At 39.0% G+C, this 27530-nt stretch overlaps 1 long non-coding RNA gene across 2 annotated transcripts in view; it reads left to right on the forward strand.

Annotated features, from left to right (window-relative positions):
• LOC139434442 (uncharacterized) overlaps positions 1-27348 on the forward strand; it is a 31996-nt gene extending 4648 nt beyond the window's left edge. For both annotated transcript variants that reach the window (XR_011643795.1, XR_011643794.1), the window contains exon 3: positions 26542-27348. This is a non-coding gene — a long non-coding RNA (uncharacterized lncRNA). The remainder of the gene's footprint in view (positions 1-26541) is intronic.
• The last annotated feature ends 182 nt before the right edge of the window (positions 27349-27530 follow it).

Below are 27530 nucleotides of genomic sequence, written 5' to 3' on the forward strand. Positions count from 1 at the left end.
TGTATGCCGCATCTCATTCTTCCATTAATTTGCATGTCACGGTGAAGCAAACCTAAAGTCAAAGGCCCGCATATAGAATTCCAAGTTTGGTAGAAACCAAAACGTCCAACACCTAAATCAATGAAACCAAAGAAAGATGGATACATAATCAATGTTTGATCATGGTATCTGACTGCCAACCTCCATGGTCATGGCTCAGATGTCCTCTTGTGATCAGATATAGTTCTGCAAACAGCATTGCAGAAGTACTGATGGTTTGAGTTAACAGAATATGTATTAGATGAGAACGGTAGGTACATGGACTGAGGTATTGACCAAGAGTCAGTGGAGGCCATTCTTGTACAGAACCAGAGAGTACGTTATAAAGGTAATGAATAACTAGGCTATGGTTGGGATTCTACAATTTGTCAGTTATTTCAACTGTTCACAGTAGTACAGTAAATTAGCCTGGTTTGCATACACTCATATCTTGTAAATGACCTTAACGCGTTACATATATAGTTTGTGTTTTTATTTGCTGCTTTATTTACTTCATACTGCAATGTTGTTTCTTTATATTGTAATGCAACTACTGCCAAGGGTCTAGGGATAGTGAATGATATGTTTAGAGTGGGAAGGTAAAGGTGTGAAGACCTCCAAAACTAATTATGGGTTAGATAAATAAAGCTTGTTGGCCTGAGACTGAAAACAACAAGTTTCTGTGCTGTATCTCCCTCGGGCATACAGACACATGTTTGAATAGAATGAATATATAGTACAGAAAGCTCTCATACACCAGCATTAACACCTTCAATTCAAATTGACTTCTGAGCCATGTGGAAATAAGGCCAACACCTCCTGCATGTATCACTGTAATTGTCCTGCGAACTTAGTCTCTCTCTGCAGCTGGAGCCTGTGCGTAGTATCTCCATAGTAAAACTCACATTGCACAAAATAAAAGATAAAAGAAGGTATACTGCACACACTAAAAAAAGAAATAATCTTTGCTCCAGGCAAAGCAGGCACTCATTCAAGTTTGGGTTGTAATGGACAGAGGTGGGAAGTAACTAAGTACATCTACTTCCTTTAGTCCAAGGCTATATATACACAAAGACAGAACAGAACACTCACCGACGACCAAGTCAAATCACAAGACGAGAAACAGCCGGGCAGGGGAGGAGAAACACAAGGGCCACAGGTGAAAACAATCAGACAACTAGACACACCAGGGAAACTAACGACGGGAGGAAAAACACAGGGAAAAGGACCAGACAATATACCCAGAGGAAAACATGACAGGGAGAACAGCAAAACACCCAAACCAAGACATAGAAAACGTGACATAACACAATAATCGTAACAAATATGTAGTTATGATACTGCATACTTATAATTATAATCATTAACTTTTTTTTTTCAACATGTCTTGTTGTCTCCTGTATCATAGCCATGATAATAACGTTTATAATAAACCAAACCGTTTGTAAATCAGTCAAGATTTCAGCGAGTTAAGAGTATGTTTGTGCAGATCACTCACCTCACAACAGCTGTAGCAGTAGTTGTTGACTGTGGAAAGATTGCCGCCGTTGAGCTACGCTGACGACTCCCCCTTGAGCCATCTAGTGTTTATATATATATATCTATGAATTCTCCACCTATCAGGGAGAGGTTGGGCCACGGCCGGCCATTGCTGCTCGAAAGCGCTGGAGACGCTGTAGTACATATGCCAGGCCTGTAAGTGGCGCTGTAGTCTGCCACAAAAGCAGCGAAGAAGACTTCCCGCGCATGGTTGCCATGGTTGCCCTTCTGTTTATTCTCCGCTGTGGCTCTTTTTCTCCCTCCCTGAGGAAAGCGTTTGCGCCTCCTGCTTTAAAACAAATGAATAATGACTCTATATAATCATATGTAAGGGATAATGTGCACATTATCCCGCTTATTACTTGGCCACATTCTAAACAAGGTAATGATATGACTCCCAATATTAATTGAAATGCTTTTATGGATTTAGAAAATGATTTTATTGATTTAAAAAATAGTTGTATGTATTTGATTATGTATTGACATGCATCCGCTAAGAAAAATAGTCCGTTGTTACTGTTTGAACTAATGTAGCAACGGCAGGAACTGCTTTGATAGCGTTTTTGAGGAGCTTTTTGATTACATTTTTGAAAACATCGTTGCTTGCTTTAAAAGTAGCACAATTCATTATGTCAAACCTTGGAAAGTATCTAGATATCCCTGCCCTAATGCCAAAGTAACTGGCAACTGAATATGTGTCGCCGTTTGATGTTCTAAAGGTAGCGACAAGCACGTTTACAATTTAAACACTCTGCGGCAAAAGCGAGAGCCCTGAAAGTAGACTGAATTTTATTTCCATGATATTATGTGTCGTTCTCCATTGCTTTGAAGTTTATATATAGGCCTAGCTTTGAGAGAGGGAAAAAAAAGACCAGCGCTCCTGTCTCCCATTGAATAGAATGCACTTTTGTATGCTAGAACAGATCAAATCAAAGTAATGTGAGAGCTGTCACTCGCTTCTCTGAAGTCCAACACATCCACGCTTTGCATCAGATGGAGAGAAACTTTTTTAAAAACATTGTTCCTACTGATATTTTATTTATACGAATGGATACCACCCAGCAGCTTGTTGATGGAGCTGTCAGACAAAGGAGAAAAGTGTAAATTGGCGAAACATGTTTGCGCGTTGCAATATTTATGGAGCACAGAAGCTTTGATGTTCTCTTTCGTTGCTGCAGCGCTGGCGGGCCAGGAGTGGACACCGCTTCAGACAAATAATTTTTAAAGCGGGACAAAAGGCATATGTGGAAAACGGCAGCGCAGTATAAGACTTTTTACAGTTTCTTAGCCTGTCAGGATCAAATGTGCTTGTGTACCTGTCACTTCCTCATCCAATCTCTGCTCTTTTTCAGGTCAACAGTTGTCGTATTGAAACCTTGTATTTCCAATACTTGTATTTCCAATATGTTGATTTCCCTTCTCCTCCTTCGTGTCGAAAGGAGCCAGTTGAGGTGGTTCGGGCACCTAGTAAGGACCTGGGCGCCTCCCTAGGGAGGTGTTCCAGGCACGTCCAGCTGGAAAGAGACCAAGGGGTAGACCTAGGACCAGGTGGAGGGATTATATCTCTTCGCTGGCCTGGGAGCGCCTTGGGATCCCCCAGTCAGAGCTGGTTGATGTCGCCAGGGAAAGGAAAGTTTGGGGCTCTCTGCTGGAACTGCTACCCCCGCGACCCGACCACGGATAAGCGGGAGAAGATGGATGGATGGATGATTTGTTGGCATTGGTGTAATGTAATAAAGTACATGAACTTAAGTACTGTACTAAAGTAGAATTTTAAACTTTTAGTTTATATGAGTATTTCAAAATTATGCTATACTTCTACTCTACATTTGGGAAGTCAATATTTCACTTTTTACTCCAATACTTTTGTCTGCTACTTTTTTTTAACCATAGATGTGTACTTATCTATCTTTATTCGTTTATTAACTTTTTTGTCTTTATTTTAGTTTATTTTACAAACTTGTACTTTTGTCTTTATCTTTTTTACTCACGTGTACTTGTATCTATATTTTATATGTTAGCTTCCTTTTTTTATTTTATCTTTGATTAATAAAGGATTTCTGATTCAGATAATTAGCTAAAAAAACGAAATATCAATAAATAAATTAAAATGAACATTGACATAATATATAATGTCATTAAAATGTGATTTTTCTGTACCAGCTGGGAGAGAAACTCCCTCTGGAGGTAACTTTGGGATTTGAGCTTTTGCAGAACATTTAAATGCATAATAACCATAAAAACACTACAGGAAAGGGACTTCCCTCCCAAAACAAAACAAATACAAATACAATGGCATCTTTAAATAAGATTTTTAAGGCAGGACCTTAACTTGCAACAGTCGTTTTGCATTGGCATTTTAGAGTATTTTTACGTAATTGAACGATCTACGAGTACTCCTTACTTCTTTCTTGGCGTTAGTGTTATGTTTTGCATGGGGCTTTTGTTGTTTTTGTGTTTAACTTGTTGTGTGCTCCTTTTACCCCTCACTACTCTGTCTTTCTGTCTCTGCAGGGCTGGTGTGTGACAGGGGGGCGTGGCTGGTTACTCCTGGCTGCAGATGAGGCACACCTGTCCCCACTCACTTGATTACCTGCTCTTTAAGAGCCTGGCCCTCACCTCACTTCTCTGCCAGAGTTGTGTTCATGCTGTCCCGCGGTCCGGAGTGCCTTTCTGCAGCCTGGAGTCTGTTGTAGTTGGTTTAGGAGTTCTTTTTGAGTTTTGGTCGGAAACGTTTTTCCGCAGCTTTGTTTTTGGTTTACTACGGCCAGCCAAGCTCCCTGTCGTCAGTACCTGCCTTGGATTACCTTGTCTATTAAACTTTTTGAAACTTTATTTTTGTCAGTCTCTGCTTTGGTATTGCTTCAGTAGTATCTAAACGTCACAGTTAGTGTTGTTAAAGTTTACATTGTTGTCTATAGGTGGGCAACCCTTCTCTAGATTTACCGTACTTTTCGGACTATAAACCGCGACTTTTTCCCCCATTTTTGTGTACAGCTAACGGCCACTAGGGAACCTCCTAAATCTATGGATTTTCCAGGTAAAATTAACCACCTTTAACACTATGGGCTCTATGACCGGTCCGCGCCCGCCACCTTTAAGCGGCGGGCTCCAGCAGGAAAAGCTGGAGGCCGGAAAAGGGTGAGACAGGTAGCGCGCCAAAGTAAAAGTGGAACCGAGAGACAGAACGAGAGCAAGACAGACGGACAATTTAGCTGCTGCGGCTTATATGCGGGTGCGCTTTATAGTCCGAAAAGTACGGTACTCAGAATTGTGTTTTTTGCTCAAGAAAAAGCAAACCCCCAAAGGTGACATTTTGGAGATAGGAAGTCGACGGTGATGACGATTGTGTGTTTGTGACAGCATCCTGGGTGTGAGACAGCCTGAGGCTCTCGTGGGGAGAAAGACCTCTCTGCTATCCCAGGTTGTCAGTCATGGCTGCCTCCAGCTCCATAAATAAAGGATAGTGCATCCACCCCAACTTCTCCCTCTCTGTCTCTGTCTCTCTCAGCGTTGCAGGGCCACATATGCGCTGCTTGTCATTTTAAGTGCAGCAGGGGGTTACTGCGCGGGGAGTAGAAAAAAAATACAGAGCATTCCATGGACTTCAGAAGTACTGAGTAAACACACAAAGCTGCTGGCCCGTGACTCCGAATGCTGAACCGTGCACCACATCGCAAAAAGAATGATACGGCCTCATGGGATGCAGGAGCAGAGATATGTCTTTTTGTCCACGCATGGCCAAAGTTATCCACAGCCAATCACTGCAATAATGTGCTTTCTGCTCTGCTGGCTTTCCGTAAAAATATATAATAAAAAAAAGCTGGTTGAAATGATTGTTTTAATCATAACAGCCACAGTGTACAGTACACTATGCAAATAGTATCTCAATCAAATAGATTGGATTTTCTTCCACCTGATGTTCCACTGGCCGACTCCAGAGCCGTGTATGTGGCTTTGATTTACAAGGGAGGGAGGGAGGGTGTGTGTGTGTGTGTGTGTGTGTGTGTGTGTGTGTGTGTGTGTGTGTGTGTGTGTGTGTGTGTGTGTGTGTGTGTGTGTGTGTGTGTGTGTGTGTGTGTGTGTGTGTGTGTGTGTGTGTGTGTGTGTGTGTGTGTGTGTGTGTGTGTGTGTGTGTGTGTGTGTGTGTGTGTGTGTGTGTGTGTGTGTGTGTGTGTGTGGAGGGAAAACAGAAATACACAGCCTGCCTGGGGATTGTTTCTGGTCACTGGTTCAGGTCCCTGGCTGCTGACGCCCTCTGTCAAGTTGTTGAGATGCAGCTCAGATACTGAGACAGAGAAACACACAGATACACAAATCCTACCCGCCTCTTACACACTGAGAGGAAGAGAGAGACAGATAGTTCTCTCTCTGTATCTAAGCCTCTCGTTTTCTTTTTATCTGCCTCTGCTTGTTGGTGAATTTGCATGTGCTGCTGCTTACTGACAAGATTACTAGGCAGAGGGTGGAGTGTGATCTTACAATGCAGCAGTGTTCACCGCCTGCTTTTATACTCCCTGACTAGAATGCTTCTTCATTGCAATGTTACGCAAACTGCTGCAATTAATGATGTTTTTAGGTGCCAAAACACTGCAATAACAGAAGCTTCTGGAGCTAAAAGTAACATATTCAAATGGGTCAAATGTTCAACACATTTAAGACAACATAATGTTTAAATCTCTATTAACTATGAAAATTCATACTTAATTTAATTTTACTTTGATGATTTGTCAAACTACCTGGAAACAAGGACAGGAAGTTAATTAAAACCAGGCTTGTTCTAAAAAAAGTTGTTATAAATGTTCAAATGATTACACCTCTCCAAGGAAGTAAATATTAAAGGGGTCCTATTATGCTTACTTTCAGGTTCATCATTTTATTTTGTGCTTCTACTGTGACATGTTTACATTACCCCTTAACTCATACAGTAATAGGGCCTCTTTAAACTAAATCAATGCAAAAAATAAAGCTACAAAAATTGGACTACAACATCCTCAATACTTAAAGGAAAACACAAGGAACGAAGAAATAGAGAGCACAAATTAAAAAACTAATGTTGACTGAGAGCTGCGGTGTCTTGCATCTTAAACCAAAGCGAGACAGAGCGAGCTCCTTCTCCTCCAGCCTCCCTTTCATATGGTCATTAGTGAAGATCAGATCACCTGAGCAGAGGGAGCTAATTGAAGATAGAGAACAAAAAGGGGGAGCATATAACACCTATCTACATTAAAGTGAAACCATTATCTTTCACTCAAAAGAAAAACCAACAATATAGATCGTTCTACAGTTTAATTACAGATATGTTGCTAAATGAAATCTGACATTTCCCCGGCCCTTCTCCAAAGGGAATTGCACCTGCATATCTCCACCTTCAGGGGGCAGTGGTACTCTCCTCTGCTGCTGCTCCTTCATCAGCATGCTGCTGGAGCCTTATGTACCCTCCACCTCTCTCTGTGTCCACTGTAAAGGGGGGGTCGTGGCTTACAGCGGTGAATTCATTAACCTTTTCGCCATTCCCATTGAAAGCGCATGGCAGCGATTGGAAATAAAGCCCTAAGCTCTTTAAAGTGTTTAGTGAGAGGGTCACAGATTGGTGAAAAGAGGGCAGGACCCCATTTGTTCTTATCTTAAAAAGTGTCATCTCACATCAAACGGTTAGTTAGTCAGCAACGCAAGGCGTGTGTTTATGGGTGTGATGCACAATCATAGTCTCTCAGAGGGTTGACACGGTATGCTGTCGGACAGGCGGCACATTTTGGATGGAACTTATAATTGTCTCACTTGAGACTGTCTGATGGGCTTTCTGCACTTGTGAGGGAGCTTTCAGTAGCTGTTTGTGTCAGTGTGGCCAGTGTGGCATCAGAAGGACAATTTGACCACAAAGAGAAGGATCACAGGACTAAACCCCTGTTTATTATATACAAATAATCCATTGTCAGTGGTGAAGATGTATTCAGATCCTTACTTTAGTAAAAGTACTAAGGCTACACTGTAAAGATACTCCATTGCAAGTTAAAGTACTAGATGTATAATGCTACTTAAGTATTTAAGTATGATCTGGAAAACATAAAGCATTCGGAGCAAAAGCACTATATAAAATATGAAAAGATACATTTTAAATATTTAAAAAGGATAGCAGCAACTTTTCACTTTTTAAAGCTTCATTGTTCTCTTGTCTTACAAGATACACTTGTTAAAGCCATCTTCTTGATGTATTTTCCCTTGAGGCTATGGGCATTGCCTTTTATATTGAAGTAACCTAAAGGTAAAGGAAAGTGTCCAGGTTACATGACTTGCACCTAAATTGTGATACTTAGATTAGGTTCCTTATTTAATTTTTCTTACAGAATACATCATGAACTGTCCAAAAGTTCTCATTGAAACAAGCGCAAATATTACATTAAAAGATCCAAAAAGTTGACAGAATATTGCTTCAGTGTGGTAAGACGTTTGTGGGAATCTGTCCTGCAGCATCGGAGTCTGCCAGGGAATTAAAGGGAGACATCCCCGAGATCAAGAAGAATGAAAACGAGCACAGAAGGATGTTTGAATCTCTGGTGAGAGGATTGGAATACAGGAGACTGTTAGGGAGAAACCAGCATCACAAAATGAAGTGACAAGAGGATGGGGAGGAAGCCGTTTGAGTTGAGAAAGTTTCAGAGGGCAGCTAATGGGGAGGAACCAGTAATTCGGGGAAGGATTTAATGAGCGAAGATGTGAAGAGGGGCAATGAAGGTGAATGTTTTCCCTCTTCCCGTTACAACCTTATGTCTTACTTATTCTAGTTAACACTATAAGCATTGTAAACAATGGATATTATTTGAGATCATCTACCACTTTGGCGATCGGTAGGAGGAAATGTTTTTAATAACTTTGTGATGGAGATGGATCATGCGAAAGGTAGGCTACCAAGGAGGAGCTACGAAAAGTACCAAAACATATTAGCCGGTCGGACAGTTTAAAATAACTCTCACTGCCAGAAGGTTAAACAAAGATCCACGGTGTTGACATTTATAAAAACAAGTTAACTTAAAAAACGAACTCAACTGTCAGTGTGTGATTTAACTATGTTCACTATCTACCTAGTGAGCTAGCTTACCTTAGCAACCCATCTAACAAGCTATCTAGTGAATTTTTGTTAGCTTGTTACCGCCAAATTCGTGGCTCTCTTAAATTAGAAGTATTACTTAACACCATATGGTTGGACTGGCAGTACGTCCCAGTGTCTACCGTTCAGGCAGTGAGAGTCATTTTAAAAACATTGCTGATGTGTATTTTTTAAGCAGACAGTTAGATTAACAGTAGGCCTAGGGAAGACAATAAATAATTCTCGTAGCTGCCCGAAAAAAAAGAACATTGTCATGATTCATCAACCCTCAGCTTCTCCTTCTTTTAAGAAATCAATTTTATGGGCTATTTTGGGTAAACCGTGTGTTTGCTTTCCTGACAGATATTCCGAAGTTCAGCCTGACTAATCTTAGAAATCATCAGACAATATTTATTTCTGTTATTTCCTCCAGTCTCTGTCCTATGGTTTATTCACGCTAGTAAAGCAGATCGTAAAGGTCATTTTTCATTCAAATGTAACCTGTGCGGTCGCATCAATTTGTGGCTACTCATTGTCTGTGATTTCAAATGCACCCCATATTAAATGACCTTCACAAAACAAATGTAAACTGAAATCCTATGGTCATTGAAGTAAGTAGAGCATTATGAAAATGCTTGATGTAAATTATCCAATATATCTTTTGTAACTTCTTATTTTAGACACAAAACATTTGGACAATTTTCTCTGAATCAATTTCTTGAACCAACTATTTAAAGCATGCTTCTTGACTGATAGGTCAACCAAACCCTTAATTGGTTGAAAAGTCCCAAGAGCCCAATTTGAGCTTCTCCTGCTCTGTGTGCTGTCCACCGTCACTGTGAGGCTCAGGTGGGGGTCTTGTTGGGGAAGTACTGATTTCTCCTGAGCACATTGCTCCCACACACACAGATACACACACCGCGCACACACACATAGGCCACTGAAATAGACTCCTACTGTAATACAAAGAACAAAAACGCCACCTCGAAATTGTTAGGGTTAGTTACTAGATCTTTGTGTTCCTGCTCATGCAGTGCAAGCTCTTGCATGGGCCCAAAAACTGGCTTAATTAGGGAACCAACAATCGGCCTGGGCAACTCCAAAAGCTGCATACATTAGAACCATCAGAACTATATAAAAGTCCTGCAACATTAACCAGACATATGTGTGACACGTTAATTATTCACTAGATTTTGAATTACAACCCATCTCTCCTCATTGTGGTAGTACCTTCTCATTCAAAGGACTTGATAATGTATAATTAACATTCCAAAAGTCTGTCTGGTTAATGTTCTGCGACGTGGAGTTTAATATAAAGTGAGAGACAATATTCTAGTAAACACGCCAAAAATAATAAAGGTAATATTTAGTTTGTTGGCTCTAAATCTTGTCAGTGATTAGTCAAAATGGCTTTTATGGCTAGGCTAACATCGTCCATGTAATAAGAGATACACTTACATTACATTACAATTCATTTAATTAACTTCTGCTTTTATTCATCAAGAAAATGCAGATATATTCACTTCAAATAACCCAAACCATTGTAAGTGCTGGTGCATTAATGGGCTAAGTGTTTTTTTCTTATTCTTTTACATTTAATGGCAAAGGTGCAAGCAAAACAGGTGTTTTTTTTGTTTGCGACAGATGTGTAGACTTTCTGCCGTCCTGATATCAATGGAGAGCTCGTTAAACTATTTCAAGCAAGGATTGCAAACAGGCTAGTTTTTGTAAAACTTCACAGTGAACAATCCTTTATTTACAGCATTATGTTGCCAAACATTGTCAATTAGAAGTTTAAAAAAATATACATCTATTGGGGAAATATGTGGATTGTGGATTAATACTTAAAACAACAGCTGGAGTTAGGACAGGGTAGGCTGAAGTCCACCATTGTTGTTGTTGTTGTTGTTGTTGTTGTTATTGTTGTTGTTGTTGTTGTGAGGGACATTCACAATGGCATTGTAGCACTATAAACGTTGACATTATGACATGGCTCCTCTCATGCTCTGGTCAGTGGAAACAGAAAACTGTTTCTTAAGTGGCTCTCAAGTTGAACCAACTGAAAACCAATCTAGCCTCTGCAAAAAACTACAGAGGAACTCATATCGGTGTTATGTCTCCAATGACAGTCGGCTGCAGAAATCATTTGCATCTGTATTCAAACCAACTGTATATCATTGAAATATAAACTATTTAATTAATAGAACGGTGATCCAAACACCACAACAAGCATTAGCACGGCTCTGATATAAGAGACTTTAACAAGATGGCCATCGGCGCTTGATTAATGCTCTGCCCGTAAGACCTGCATGCTGCAGTAGATGTGGATTGTGGTAAAACTCATTGGGAGGCAGCTAACGTAGCCACTAATCACCCTCAGAGCTGTAGCCTGAGTGAGAGTATTCGTGTGTGTGTGTGTGTGTGTGTGTGTGGGTGTGTGTGTGTGTGTGTGTGTGTGTGTGTGTGTGTGTGTGTGTGTGTGTGTGTGTGTGTGTGTGTGTGTGTGTGTGTGTGTGTGTGTGTGTGTGTGTGTGTGTGTGTGTGTGTGTGTGTGTGTGTGTGTGTGTGTGTGTGTGAGTGAGTGAGTGAAAAGTCACCAGCACACTTGGATGTGGATGGCAACAAGTAGACATTCTATATTAATTATGTTCCTGGGAAGAAGTGTTAGCTTAGCTGCAGGCCCGCAGACTTAAAGTACAATTAATGTGATCCGCGGGAGAAGTGTCCTGGCCTGCGTTCCGTTTTCTCTCAATCAGCCAACCGACACTTTATCTGTCCCATGTCCGCTAATCTAATCAAGCGGGTGATTGGTCTTTCTCCCTGTTCCCAGTGAGGGATATTTGAAAAAACGACTTGTCAGCCACAGCCAACCCCCGGGACAAAGCGTGCTCTGAGTCCTCAAAGAAGTCCTTCCACTGTCTCGTGCTCGATGTATGCGGAGGACGTCCTACTCACTAGCCTGGCATATTAAACGTTAAGTACATTTACTGTTAGAGGACGCTTTGAACATAGTGTATAAGGACATGTACTTAACAATACAAAAATGTATCGGTTTCGAATGCCTCATTGGGTTCAGTGGCACTCATCGACCTCATTGCTTTGAAATTGCATCGGATGAAAAGGGAGAAATATAATTTGGCTTGAAATAGGCATGCTGCATTTCACAGGCAATTAGATGTGTAGACACCAAACAGGTCTTTCTCCAATCTCACAGTGCGAGTCAAAGAGTCACACAGACCGTGTTTGGCCCGAACAAATTAAATCCTCTTGTAGCTATGCAGCTGTGAAATTAATACTAAAAAGACCCTCTTGAAAAGTCTAAAGTGTCTCCAGCAATACTTCACAGAGTTCACTCCCTGAAAGAAGTTTCATGTTGAGACTTCTGTTTCGCCACCAGTTGCACTATTTAGTACCACTGTTGGGAGAATTATCATTTCATTATGTACTTGCTGTCCTTTAAGCCAAACCATGAGTGTAGTGAGTCCATAAGATAATTTAAGATGGACCTTTATTTATCCTCGTAGGCAAATTAAAATAATACATAAAACACGTGACGGTATCCATTATTATCTGACGTTCAACAAATCAGATATGATTTCCCAAATGGAATTGAGGATATAATTCAGTTGTAAATGTCTTAGACATGCTGCATTTTAATTAAAAATAATCCTGTGTCTGTTAATTACAAAAACACTGTAAGAAAAAGTGTAGAAATGACATAGGCATCACTCAATAAAAGAAAGTACAGTAATAAAAGTCAACTGAATTATAAATGTTTTTTTGCCTTTAGTTTCATTAGAAAAATATCTGTGAATTACAGCCTGTTTTTAAGAGGGGACAAATGTGGCCAAAAGGGAGAAATTACATTATTTATTCCCTGTTATTCTTTTCTATGAAGAGGGAAATGGTCTCTACATATAAGCACTTTTAGATTCCATCTAATGTTGCATTATGGATTTGCATTTCACCGTCACCCATGTACACAGCAAAGACAGCTACATTTAGACTCTGCATTTAACCCATGAAAGTACTAGGAGCAGTGCTATTTTATACATTTAGCGCCTGGGGATCAGTATGGGCCAACAGTCCTCTCTCAAGTACTCAAGTCCGTCTTGGAATGTGAACTTACAACCCTCCGATTCCCAAGCCATTCTTAAAGAAATAACTGGGAATCTGCTGTGATATGACTGTGGTTTGGCAACATGTGCAACAAGCTAGACAACCCTGAGAGAAAAGATTAGCAGATATGATTTGCCAAATGGAATTGAGGATATCATTCAGTTTTAAATGTCTTAGACATGCTGCATTTGAATTAAAATAACCCTGTGTCTGCTAATTGCAAAAACACTGTAAAAAAAGTGTAGAAATTACATAGGCAACACTTAAATACAATAAAACCCAAAGGATTATATCACTGGAGTAGATACATCTAATAACCTTCATCCAAGAAATAGTACATTAAAGAAAACATGTAGAAAATACAATTGTACTGTGAACATATTTTAAAAAGCCTAAATTAATGGAAAATAACATGTGTAACAAGCTTTTAAATACCCCAACATTAACAATGTTATTATTTTATATTATAGATTTAGCTGATATATACATTTCAAATGTACAATATAAACATTTTACTCTTCAGCAATAACATACCTTATTTTTTCCAGGAAATATTGTATGTTTGGTCAATAAGGTTCATTTTAAGGTCAAGCAAAATCGTTGTGACTTATTGTTGCTCACATCTAATGTGTTGACATTCGTAAAATAGTAAAGACAGAGAATACAATTATGTATCCAGCTGTTCATCCTCAAACTTACTTCCTATAACTTAAAAAGGAATATGATTTAAACTGAAGCAAAATCATTATGAATTTGCACTGTCCCGTCTTAAGGCCCTGACACACCAAGCAGTCACCAGAGGACTCGCAGACGCCGACGCCGGCTGTTGCGTTGCCGTGTTCTCCTGCGTCGCCGTGTTCTCCTGCGTCGCCGTGTTCTCCTGCGTCTTGGCCATGTGTCGCACGCAAGCGGCAAACTCTGGGGAAGAGCCGGGAAGCCAATACGGAAGTGCCACACACTGCAGTTCATATATTGGCCCATAGGCGATGGCTGCAGAAAGGAGCAATTTCCATAGACCCCCATGTTAAAATGCCCAATTTTACAGCAGAAAAAAACATGTTTCTCTCCCTGGCTCCATACATTTTTATTATCGATATAGTTAGATTCCACCTTCATGATTATGGATCTGTGAGTGAATTGTTTTCTAACGCGACCCTTTTATTTATATTAGGTCTTAAAGTTTGTGCATAAATTAGGGCGTGGTCACATTGAGTGACGGCTCTGTCAAGTGCCTGCCGCTGTTAGCTTCTTGTCTCTCTGCTAGCTGCTCCGTGAAGCTAGCAACAGGGACTCTGCCTGCTCAGCTCATCCAGGAAACACAACTTGTAGCCGGCCGTGGTTGTTTGTTCTTCATGCTTATATATCGGACTATTGTGACTCGCTCTGCGGTTAAAACAGACGGTGCATGAATGCGGTAAGTAAAATTCGAGTGCTTTATTTATGTGTTAATGATTTTAATTAGCTACATAATGAATGGTAAGGCTTGGGTTAGCATGTAAGCTAGTGGTAGCTACATCGGTGCTAATGATGCTAATCGTAGCCTCCAAGTCAACACACTCTCACTCCCTAAGCGTCCAATAGCGACGTTTGGTCAGTGTCCGTGGCGTCCAATTGTGACGCTCCTAGGCTCCTTCAGCGTCATAAAGGGACGCAAATAGCTTTCAACTGATTGCAATGTATTCCCATCTGCGTCAGGATTTGACGCTCATGGAAGCACGGCATTCGTTTGTGTCGGCTGCCCTTAAAGGTAATGTGAGCGTCCATTCCCATTGGATAACGGAGAATTGTACACCCGGATGTAAGTATTCCTCTTACTGTCGATTGATTTTACAGTGATATCTGCACTACTCATCGACTAAAAAACACCAGATTATCATTGTTAATTACACAACATTGATTGGCTTAAATTGTGTGCAATGCTTTTGTATTTTTCCCCTTCGATTCGGAGAAACAAATATTTGTTCTGAGTAAAGGATGGCAGAAGACACTACACTACCCAGAATCCCCAGCTATCGTTTGGACTACACCATGTGCTCTGTTTGACAAACCCCGTGATAGTCCTCAAGCTCTGTGATTGGAGAGTGTGCTCCGAGTGTTTAGCCGATTCTCGAACAGCAATTGAAATGGGATGGAACCACGGCAGACTGTCCAAACCTGGATTTGAACGGGTCCACCGCGTCCCCCCCCTCCCCCACCCCGTCCCTAGAACTACACATGCTGGCTATTCTGTTTCGCAACATGTTCTCTATGGCACGTCTCTACTGGGAGTTGTAGTTTTAAAAGACGTTTTCGTATTTCCCATAATAAGAAGTTGCCAGTATTAAACTGTGTACATCCCTGGAGGTTTAGGGGACAGGAAACACTCACATTTAAAACATATAATTAATAAATGGGTGAAAATTGCTTGTGCCCATTATGGGCAGTATTAATATATATACCCACATGCCAGCTAAGGTCAGAAGAGCTTTATTTAACAGCTGGTCTTATGTTTATGACCCCTGTGATAACATTACATTACATTACATTAATTGATAAGCCTGAAACATGCACTTGTCAAGGTTCAGAGGCACATTTTGCAAATATGGCAGTAGCCATCGATCAGCTTAAGATAAAACTTTATTGATCCCAAGTTGGAACATTTGCGTTACATCAGCATGTGTAACAGTTAAATATGCAGTGGTGTTTATTTGTAATCATTTAGTATAATCACACAAATTCTGTGTTTTATATTCAACAATTCTGTGTTCTTTATTTATTGATTGTTCAATACCTGACAAGGCCGGAGATGAAATATCTACATACATCTTATAAGAGTATAATACATTATGTATAATATCAGTTAAAATAAGTGCTTCAACATAGTTAACATTGCTGGAGGTATGCACAAATATTGATAGATGTCTTGTAATGCACTATTGAGGAACCTGCAACCCAGGTTTTTCATTCAGTGCAGAACTACACCACAGTTGTGTAGGCCTATATGATATGTCAATAAACCTTAGAAAATCTTGAAATCTTGAAAGGGATGTGCAAAATAGTCATTATATACAGTCTTTAATTAACTATTAGTAGAGAATAACGAGTAATGAATATACTTTATAGGGATCCTATTAATATCTAATAATAAAAATAATTAAATTCAATAACATGCTTTAACCACCAGGTGTCCCTTTATATCAGCTGTGTACCTTTATGGTGTAAATACAGCCTATCTACCAATTGGATCAAATATAAAAGTGAGCCGAATTAGTGTTGATACTGCAAGGAGACGTATTGTGTGAAAAGAAATGTAAGATGTTGTTTAATGGCTGATATATTTATGATCCACGTCACGTTTTCAGTTCCTCATGTTTGTCTAGAGGTCTTCTCATCAGGGCTATAAATACAGAACTACGGCAAATATGTAATATGTAATGCAGCCGAACCGTGTATTACAATGCCGTTATGTGATGACTTTCAAAGAGAAAAGCAAGCACACTCGGAATAAAGTATTATTATTATTATTTTTTTTAAATGTTTTCGGTCTGTTTCCGGTATTTGTTAATGACGATGTGCTGTGAGATGTGAGACTGGAATTGCACAGGGGAAAATAACGTAGGCTATCTTTAGATGCGGATTTTGTTAAACTAATATGTTTAGGCTGTGGACCAACACTACACATTGACGGGGAAGGGGGTAACAATAAAGATAACACCATTAAACAGTTACACAACATAACAGAAATAATATCGATAGCAGCGTCCCTAGCAACCACCTTAGTAACAATGAAAACGTCGCGATTTCCTGCAGTAATCTTCGTAATAGCTAGCAAACTAAAGATCATGTACATCCACTGCACACATAATCTGAAATAACAACTCATATTTCTCGCATCAAATGATATCAAAACGCATTTTAATGGCCAAACTAACTTTAAAATAGGCATTTTCCACCGAGAATAAAACGAAGTTCGGCCATGTTTTCTTTTTCTGCAGGGAGAAATTTGAAGATCATGTGACATAGACGCCAGCCATCGGAATGAATGGTGAAAAAAACGGGTTTGTCAAACAGAGCACATGGTGTAGTCCAAACGATAGCTGGGGATTCTGGGTAGTGTAGTGTCTTCTGCCATCCTTTACTCAGAAAAAATATTTGTTTCTCCGAATCGAAGGGGAAAAATACAAAAGAATTGCACACAATTTAAACTAATCAATGTTGTGTAATTAACAAGGATAATCTAGTGTTCATCCATGAAAAATTGATCTTTCCTCACAGAGCATTTACCAGGCCTCCGAGTTCAAGCCCTCTACAGTGTACACATACAAAGTCCAGGCCCCACAGGGGAGTGCAGGAGGGAGGGAGGAGAAAGAACAGGGAGGGGCGGGGTGTGGAAGGGAGGTATATGCATGCTGAGGTGTTCTGAGGTGAGGCATTAAATCAGTCTCGCCTGCTCGGAGAACATTATGCTTTCAGTTATTAATTTTTTTTCCAGAGGAGCCAAATAGGAAAATAAATCTGAAAAGGGTTTCTGCATCTGGGGACAGTCAGGTGGATGAATGGGAGATAAGTTTCTCCTCCATCCACTGTGGAGAAATGCACTGGGACAGTTCCATTGTTGAGAGGGTAATGAGAGATGGAACAACAATCTCCGGAGCGGCTACTCCATAGACTGTTTAGCCACGGGATGACATACTTCCATGACAATTATCTGCACTTTTATCCTTCATGCAACATGCACACACACTGCAGGTACACCCATTCTTTCTTCTTCGGGGAACATTTTGTGCCATTGTTAGGTGAGTGAAGAAAGAAAAATTGAATCGAGAAAAATCAAGATATCAACATGAAGTGCTTCATAATGAATATATTGTGCAGCGTCCCTCAGTCTGTTTGTTGGGATGGGATTTCATCACTGATCTAATCTATACCTCTGAGACAATACTCTCTCTTTCGAAAACTACTGAAAACCTTTTTTTTTTTAAAGTCAGCATTTTGTAAAGGGATTAATATGTCTCAATTTCGCTAAATTAGTATGACATTTTTAGTACTGGTGAACACTAAGAAGTTATAACAATTTTGTAGGACTTTATAATGACAACTTTTTTTTTCAAGGAGTTTATTTATTTCTGAACCCTTATACATTATATAGAAAAATATATATATTTTCGCTTATCCTGACGCATGATGTTTAATTTGACCATCTAACATGGAAAAGTACTACTACTGTAAATGAACATCTCAACTATCTGAACTCACAAACATGGCGGAATAAAGATGAATCCTCTCAGGTTATAGACTAACCCTTTTTCCAAACATTATTCTACCTGCACTACTGACGGTCTTCCTGAAATGATTTAATACTTGCTATGTTCAATATTTTACATGAATATTGATTTCAGAAATGCTGTAGGCTGCAAATCAAAATGCCTGTCTGCATTAGTTTTCTCTGATGAAAGCTTGGCTATGTTTCTTTAAGGCTCTGAGTGTCAGGTTTATCTGAGTTGTAATGAAACTCATACTATCCCTTGTGGAATTATAGAGGACATATTAAGCTCCTATTTGGGTTCATATTTTTATTTTGTGCCTCTACTGTTACATCAACCTGATCTCACCAGAATGCGTGACTCCACCACGACTCCTTAACACCACAATGCGTGGTGGAGTCACGAACTTTGTTACATTTGCGTGTCGGCACCACGCAAACAACCCCAATGTAAAGTGAATGAGGCTCCTTTGTCGTGGTGCACACACGCATTTCTACAACGTGCATTGTGTGTAATGCAACTGTTAATTTTATTAAATTAGTTTGTTTTTAAGGAAGGCCAGAGCTTCAGCTGTGTCAAATAGATTGTTCCCTTTAGTTAACGTTATTTAAAAGATAATGATCATGTCTTGTATTACGAGTGTCCATTCCCATTGGATAACGGATAATTTTACACCCGGAAGTAAGTAGCCTATTCTCCTTACTGTCGATTGATTTTACAGTGATATCTGCACTACTCATCGACTAAAAAACACCAAATTGTCCTTTTTAATTACACAACATTGATTGGTTTGAATTGTGTGCAATGCTTTTGTATTTTCCCCCTTCGATTCGGAGAAACAAATATTTTTTCGGAGTTTTTGGACGGCAGAAGACACTACACTACCCAGAATCCTCAGCTATCGTTTGGGACTACACCATGAACCCCGTGATCAGTCCTCAAGTTCTTTGATTGGTTGACCTCCAACTGCATTCCATATGAAAAAAACGTTTCGTAAAAGAGAAAATCATACTTTATTCAGCAGTGCTTGCTTTACTCTTTGATAGTCATCACATGAATGCATTGTAATAAATGGTTTGGCTGCATTAAATATTACACATCTGTCTTAGTTCTTTATTTATCTACAGAGATCGGGCATCAGAATACACCGGAAACTATTCTTTTACCGTTCTGTTTTAATTTCACAATAAAGTTAGTAGTAATATTTTGTTTTGATATTATTGTTTTTTATTAACTACTAGACGACTGGGTCATGTTAAGACCATCTTTTTTTGGTTGCTATGGGTTTTTTCCATCGCTTTTGTGTTACAAATATCAAAACAATAACAAAATAATATTCGTCGTAAACTAAACCGGAAACAGCAGTATATTTTATTTTGTTAACACTGTAAACTTGACAGCCTTTTAACCCAAACCACCTACTGGTTAAAGCACGTTATTACACGTTTAGAGTAATTGCAATGCAGGAAGATTGTGTTGCTTTTTAATGACTGTTTAAAATGCCTTTTTCTTAATGTCTTTCATTTTTGTAACGCACTTTTGAATGTGTTATATTTTATGAAAACATTCAAATATTAAGAGTACATACAAAATAGTGGGAAAGTAGAAGGTCAATTATATAAATATAGAATAGAAAATATCAAGAAGATACTCAAATGATATCTAGAGTAAAACAGTTTAGTGCCTGATAGGAGGATGTGCTAACTAATAAGGCTTTAATTAAAGAAATGTGCAGAATACGACAGTGTAATGGTGGAAGTATACACACATTGATAGATGTCTTGTAATGCACTGTTGATGAACCTGTGACCCAAGTTGTTCATTCATTGCATAACTACACTGTTGTGTATATGATATGTCAATAAACCTTAGAAAATCTTGAAATCTTGAAAGGGATGTGCAAAATAGCAATTATATACAGTCTTTAATGAACTATTAGAGAATAACGAGTAATGAATATGCTTTAAACGGATCTGCAGATAAATATTTAGTCTTCTCAAGCAACCAACTATCAAATATCTCGCCTGATTGTTGGCACTTGACAATCACCTTCACTGAATTTCATTCAGGTGTAACTAAAGTCTGATTTAAGGGTTGTTTATATTTCACATCATTAATCCAAATCTGTAAAGTAACTAAAATAAATGTAGTGGATTAAAAATACCAGGTTAACCTTAAAGAAAGCCCTCAGGATTATAAAAGACCACCATCACCCCAGCCACAAACGGTTCTGTCTGCTGCAGTCTGGCAGGCGGTACCACAGCATTCGGACTAAAACCACCAGACACAGAGACAGCTTCATCCCACAGGCCAGAAGACTATTAAACACCTGAACTTAGAAATAACATTCATCTGGCTGCTACTTAGAAATTATTTATCTAATATATCATATTCCAATCACTTGTAGACTCTTATTGCACTATTTCACTATTTTTTCTGTGCATCTGTTTTATTGCGTAGCACTGTTGGAGGAGCCTGTGACCTAAGGGGGGGAGGGGGGTAGGACACGTTCGATTCCTGTTTTGAATAGTGTGCCGTAGATGGGTTTCATTCCATTTCAAAGTCCTTTTGGACGCTCTGTGTAAACGTCGCGCATCCAATCACAGAGGTTGAGGACTGATCACGGGGTTTGTCAAGCTAAGCACATGGTGTAGTCCCAAACGATAGCTGAGGATTCTGGGTAGTGTAGTGTCTTCTGCCGTCCAAAAACTCCGAAAATATATTTGTTTCTCCGAATCGAAGGGGAAAATACAAAAGCATTGTACACAATTCAAACCAATCAATGTTGTGTAATTAACAAGGACAATTTGATGTTTTTTAGTCGATGAGTAGTGCAGATATCACTGTAAAATCAATCGACAGTAAGGGGAATAGGCTACTTACTTCCGGGTGTAAAATTCTCCGTTATCCAATGGGAATGGACGCTCGTAATACAATACAGGGGACATGATCATTATCTTTTAAATAACGTTAACTGAAGGGAACAATCTATTTGACACAGCTGAAGCTCTGGCCTTCCTTAAAAACTAACTAATTTAATAAAAATAACAGTTGCATTACACACAATGCACGTTGTAGAAATGCGTGTGTGCACCACGACAAAGGAGCCTCATTCACTTTACATTGGGGTTGTTTGCGTGGTGCCGACACGCAAATGTAACAAAGTTCGTGACTCCACCACGCATTGTGGTGTTAAGGAGTCGTGGTGGAGTCACGCATTCTGGTGAGATCAGGTTGGTTTACATGCTTTGATGTTCAAAAATGTGCTGCAGCCCCTCTTATCACCCTGTGTCTGAAACCAGAGCATAAAAGTGTGTTACATAATCCAAGCAAGGCATTTCAGGGAGGGGGGTGGGAGAGTGTGACGACCCCTGCCTCACTATCTCTGGTGGTGGGTATGTGTGTGTGTGGCCCTTTAATGACTCTCCCTCTGTGTGTGCCAAGCGCCAAACTCTGGGGAAGAGCCGGGACGCCAATACGGAAGTGCCACACACTGGCACTGCAGTTCATATATTGGCCGATAGGCGATGGCTGCAGAAAGGAACAATTTCCATAGACCCCCATGTTAAAATGCCCAACTTTACAGCAGAAAAAAACATGTTTCTACCCCTGGCTCCATACATTTTTATTATCGATATAGTTTGATTCCACCTTCATGATTATGGATCTGTGAGTGAATTGTTTTCTAACACGACCCTTTTATTTATATTAGGTCTTAACGTTTTTGCATAAATTAGGGCGTGGTCACATTGAGTGACAGCTCTGTCAAGTGACTGCTGTTGCTAGCTTCTTGTCTCTCTGCTAGCTGCTCCGTGAAGCTACAGGGACTCTGCCTGCTCAGCTCATCCAGGAAACACAACTTGAAGCTGGCCGTGGTTGTTTGTTCTTCATGCTTATATATCGGACTATTGTGACTCGCTCTGCGGTTAAAACAGACGGGGCATGAATGTGGTTTTTTCGGTAAGTGAAATTCGAGTGCTTTATTTATGTGTTAATGATTTTAATCAGCTACGTAATGAATGTTAAGGCTTGGGTTAGCGTGTAGCGAGTGGTAGCTACATTGGTGCTAACGATGCTAATCGTAGCCTCCAAGTTAAAATAATAGACTGTATATATAAAGGTTAAAACGAAATAGACGTTAAGTGGGATAATAATGTTGAATAAACGGCTTCTGTTTGAGGTTGATAAAATAAGGTCATCCTTGTAACGTAGAGAGATATTTTATTAGCCTATGTAGGTAGGAACTGTATGCATCGCTAAGGTTAATTTAAATTGGCTATGCTCAAGTATGTAGACAAGCTAACGTCGAAGTAGTGTATGTGAAATCAACCTCACAATAAGATGTGTATATTACAATTATTAATGTCATATTTCAAGATGATTACTTAGATATTACAATATGGTTGGTGAGCTGGAGCATTATTGAGCTTACACATTAACGTCACAGTCATCTGAAGAACGAACCCAAACCTTGTTGTTTTTATTAATTGCATTACTAAATGGGTATCAAATAAACAGTAAGCATTGGTAACACAACTTCCAAAGTTGCAGTAAAATAAAAAGGACCCTAACTCGGACAATACACAATCCAACATGTTCAACAGAAGAGAATCAGTTATATTGTTTGTACACATGGTACTTTACATATATATATATATATATATATATATCTGTTTGTTTAAGCTGTCCAGGTGATGCAGACAGGCTGGACCAGAGAGTGAGAGACAGAACTGGACTCCTCACAGCAGTGTTTTCATACTGTACAAAGAATCAAGAAAGATATTGGTTTAAATGAATGAAGTATTGACTTGAATACACTGATATACATTCCATTAAACAATACTAAATACTAGATCACCTACACATCAGTTAAGTTGAGGGTTTTTTCCATGCAAAAAGTTACATTTAGATGTTAACAAGCACTATGATTTTGTCAGCTTTCTAATGTAATGTATTGAAGGCAAAGATATTTAACACATAGTGAGAACTGCTACTATTTATCTCTCGATATTGTCTGTAAAAAACGTGGTAAAAGTTATTCTTTCAATGAGAGCAAGCTTCTACAGTTGCACTACGTTTTGATAACAGTTAAATATTATTTTGATAATAACATATATTTCAATGTTGATGAACTTCATACTGTTCATTCTCTGATTGTCTTTATAGCTCACTGTTGAAATAAAAAAAAAACATTACAATTACAAAATAATGATATCTACAGCCCCTAAACCATAGACTGTCTATATAAATGGACGTAGGGTCCGTGACGTCAACCATAGGATTCTGCAGAGTTGCCGTGAAGCCCTTAGTAGGCGGAGTCGGCCACTAACGGCTCAACAGTGACGTCAGAGTTCAACTTCCGCCTTCTCCAAATAAGGGCAAAGAGGCGGGACCTGCTGCCACCGAGCTGGAAGTTCCAGAGCTAGCTGAAGCTACCAAGCTAAGCTAACATGCTCCCCATCTGCACACTGCTGTCGCATTTTACGTTTCTAAGGTAAGCGGCCTGGAAACTATTCAGCAAAACTATAAATAATAATCTAAGTTATTGAGTTTTTAGCATAATACTTCAGAATCTTAAAACCCCTTAACGTTTATATGCAATTGTGCTAAATTCAACACTGGAATCAAGCAAATATTAATGTTTGCATGACATTAGTTATTTATATTTTGATATCACTTAACTATACGTTTAATACATTTAAGTCAAGCTAAGGTACATGTGATGGTAGTTAGCTAGTGCTCTTACCTGTGAGGCCTCCTCCAAACAGCATAATAACCAGACTATCATTAAAAATAAGTACCAGTTCTAGATCCTTGACTTTAGACAAACAATTCACAAGACAAAATGTATTTAAAGACCAATCTTTATTTGAAGGTGCCTCTTAACCTGATATATTAGTTATACAGTAATAGTATTGACAATCTAAAAAAACGGAGCAACTCAACAGTAAACTTTATGTTTCTTATTGTCTAAAGCATTTATTATTTTCATTTTCCCCCTCTCATATTCAGTGTGGACGGATTGAGACAGCATGGTGTCCAGAGAGCTGCAGAGACTTCAGGGAGAAACCTCCGTGTGATGGACGTCCTGTCTGTTGGTTTGGAGAGGACTGAGGGTCTTTCCTCTGCGAGGAGGACCAGGGCTGATGGAGGAGCCCATGCTGGGCAAAGCTGATACCAACTGCACAGGCCTAGTCTGTCACGTTATTTGACTAAATGTGTTTACTTATACATTTAATAGGTTTACACCTTCTGTCCATATGTGCTTTTTATTTAAAACATTTGATTAACTTTTGGTTCACATTTCAATAAATTGTATTTGTATTTGTATCCTTTTGTCCATTATTCTTACTGAAAATGTTAGATTACACATTCACATCTGACTGAAGATTGGCCCCATTTATTTGTGATGTTGCAAACTCTGCGGTACAAGGCACAAGTGATGTGAAGCTCATAAAGTGAGGCAAATAGAAATAATCAGCTGATGGAGTGTAGATGTGGAAATAGCTGCATTCGATGAATGTCCTGTACTGGTCTTAAAATCTCATAATATCAGCTTTTAATGATCCTCCTGGATGTTCTTCTTGACCCTCAGAGAAGGAGAACATGTCGTGTCTTTCAGGCATGTCCTTTCCTAACAAAAATGACAGGAAACATAAAACATATTATTGCAGAACAAGTGTGTTATTTATGAAAGCGGTGTGTTTGTGTGTTTAGGGGCTGTAGATATAATTATTTTGTAATTGTAATGTTTGTTTTGTTTTTTAACAGTGAGCAATCAGATTATGAATGAACAGTATGAAGTTCATCAACATTGAAATATATGTTATTATCAAAATAATATTTAACTGTTACAAAACGTAGTGCAACTGTAGAAGCTTGCTCTGTTGTCTCACTGAAAGAATAACTTATTGAGAGACAATATTGAGAGATAAATAGTAGCAGTTCTCACTGTGTTAAATATCTTTGCCTTCAATACATTAAATTAGAAAGCTGACAAAGTCATATTGCTAAATATTGAAATGTAACTTTTTGCATGGAATAAACCCTCAACTTAACTGATGTGTAGGTGATCTGGTATTTAGTATTGTTTATTGGAATGTATATCAGTGTATTCAAGTCAATACTTAATTTATTTAAACCAATATCTTTCTTGATTCTTTGTACAGTATGAACAAAAGAGTCTTTGTACCTGTGCTGAAGTTCACTGCTGTGAGGAGTCCAGTTCTGTCTCTCACTCTCTGGTCCAGCCTGTCTGCATCACCTGGACAGCTTAAACAAACAGATATATATTATGTAAAGTACCATGTGTATAAACAATATAACTGATTATCTTCTGTTGAACATGTTGGATTGTGTATTGTCCGAGTCAGGGTCCTTTTTATTTTACTGTAACTTTGGAAGTTGTGTTACCAATGCTTACTGTTTATTTGATACCCATTTGGTAATGCAATTAATAAAAACAACAAGGTTTGGGTTCGTTCTTCAGATGACTGTGACGTTAACGTGTAAGCTCGATAATGAACTCCAGCTCAATCAACCATATTGTAATATCTAAGTAATCATCTTGAAATATGACATTAATAATTGTAATATACACACATCTTATTGTGAGGTTGATTTCACATACACTACTTCGACATTAGCTTGTCTACATACTCTAGCATAGCCAATTTAAATTAACCTTAGATGCATCCAGTTCTACCTACATAATAAAATATCTCTAAGTTACAAGGATGTAACCTTATTTTATCAACCTCAAACAGAAGCCGTTTGTTCAACAGTATTATCCCACTTAACGCTTAACACTTGTCTATTTCGTTTTAACCTTTATATATACAGTCTATGATTTTAACTTGGAGGCTACGATTAGGATCGTTAGCACCGACGTAGCTGATTAAAATCATTAACACATAAATAAAGCACTCGAATTGTACTTACCGCATTCATGCACCGTCTGTTTTAACCGCAGAGCGAGTCACAATAGTCCGATATATAAGCATGAAGAACAAACAACCACGGCCGGCTACAAGTTGTGTTTCCTGGATGAGCTGAGCAGGCAGAGTCCCTGTAGCTAGCTTCACGGAGCAGCTAGCGGAGAGACAAGAAGCTAACAGCGGCAGGCACTTGACAGAGCCGTCACTCATTATGACCACGCCCTAATTTATGCACAAACTTTAAGTCCTAATATAAATAAAAGGGTCGCGTTAGAAAACAATTCACTCACAGATCCATAATCATGAAGGTGGAATCTAACTATATCGATAATAAAAATGTATGGAGCCAGGGACAGAAACATGTTTTTTTCTGCTGTAAAGTTGGGCATTTTAACATGGGGGTCTATGGAAATTGCTCCTTTCTGCAGCCATCGCCTATCGGCCAATATATGAACTGCAGTGTGTGGCACTTCCGTATTGGCTTCCCGGCTCTTCCCCAGAGTTTGCCGCTTGCCCTAAACACACAAACACACTGCTTTCATAAATAACACACTTGTTCTGCAATAATATGTTTTATATGTCCTGTCATTTTTGTTAGGAAAGGACATGCCTGAAAGACACGACAATTTCTCCTTCTCTGAGGGTCAAGAAGAACATCCAAGAGGAACATTAAAAGCTGATGTTATGAGATTTTAAGACCAGTACACTAGACCAGTACACTTTTATTGTAACAGAGTTTGCAACATCACAAATAAATGGGGCCAATCTTCAGTCAGATGTGAATGTGTAATCTAACATTTTCAGTAAGAATAATGGACGAAAGGAGTGCAAATACAATTTATTGAAATGTGAACCAAAAGTTAATCAAATGTTTTAAATAAAAAGCACATATGGACAGAAGGTGTAAACCTATTAAATGTATAAGTAAACACATTTAGTCAAATAAAGTGACAGACTAGGCCTATGCAGTTGGTATCAGCTTTGCCCAGCATGGGCTCCTCCATCAGGCCTGGTCTTCCTCGCAGAGGAAAGACCCTCAGTCCTCTCCAAACCAACAGACAGGACGTCCATCACACGGAGGTTTCTCCCTGAAGTCTCTGCAGCTCTCTGGACACCAGGCTGTCTCAATCCGTCCACACTGAATATGAGAGGGGGAAAATGAAAATAATAAATGCTTTAGACAATAAGAAACACAAAGTTGACTGTTGAGTTGCTCAGTTTTTTTAGATTGTCAATACTATTACTGTATAACTAATATCTCAGGTTAAGAGGCACATTCAAATAAAGATTGGTCTTTAAATACATGTTGTCTTTTGAATTGTTTGTCTAAAGTCAAGGATCTAGAACTGGTACTTAGTTTGAATAATACAGTCTGGTTATTATGCTGTTTGGAGGAGGCCTCACAGGTAAGAGCACTAACTAGCTACCATCACATGTACCTTAGCTTGACTTAAATGTATTAAACGTGTAGTTAAGTGAAATCAAAATACAAATAACTAATGTCATGCAAACATATTAATATTTGATCTATTCCAGTGTTGAATTTAGCACAATTGCATACAAACATTAAGGGATTCTGAAGTATTA

The sequence above is a fragment of the Pseudochaenichthys georgianus genome, chromosome 1 (assembly GCF_902827115.2).
Source record: "Pseudochaenichthys georgianus chromosome 1, fPseGeo1.2, whole genome shotgun sequence".
NCBI lineage: Eukaryota > Metazoa > Chordata > Actinopteri > Perciformes > Channichthyidae > Pseudochaenichthys > Pseudochaenichthys georgianus.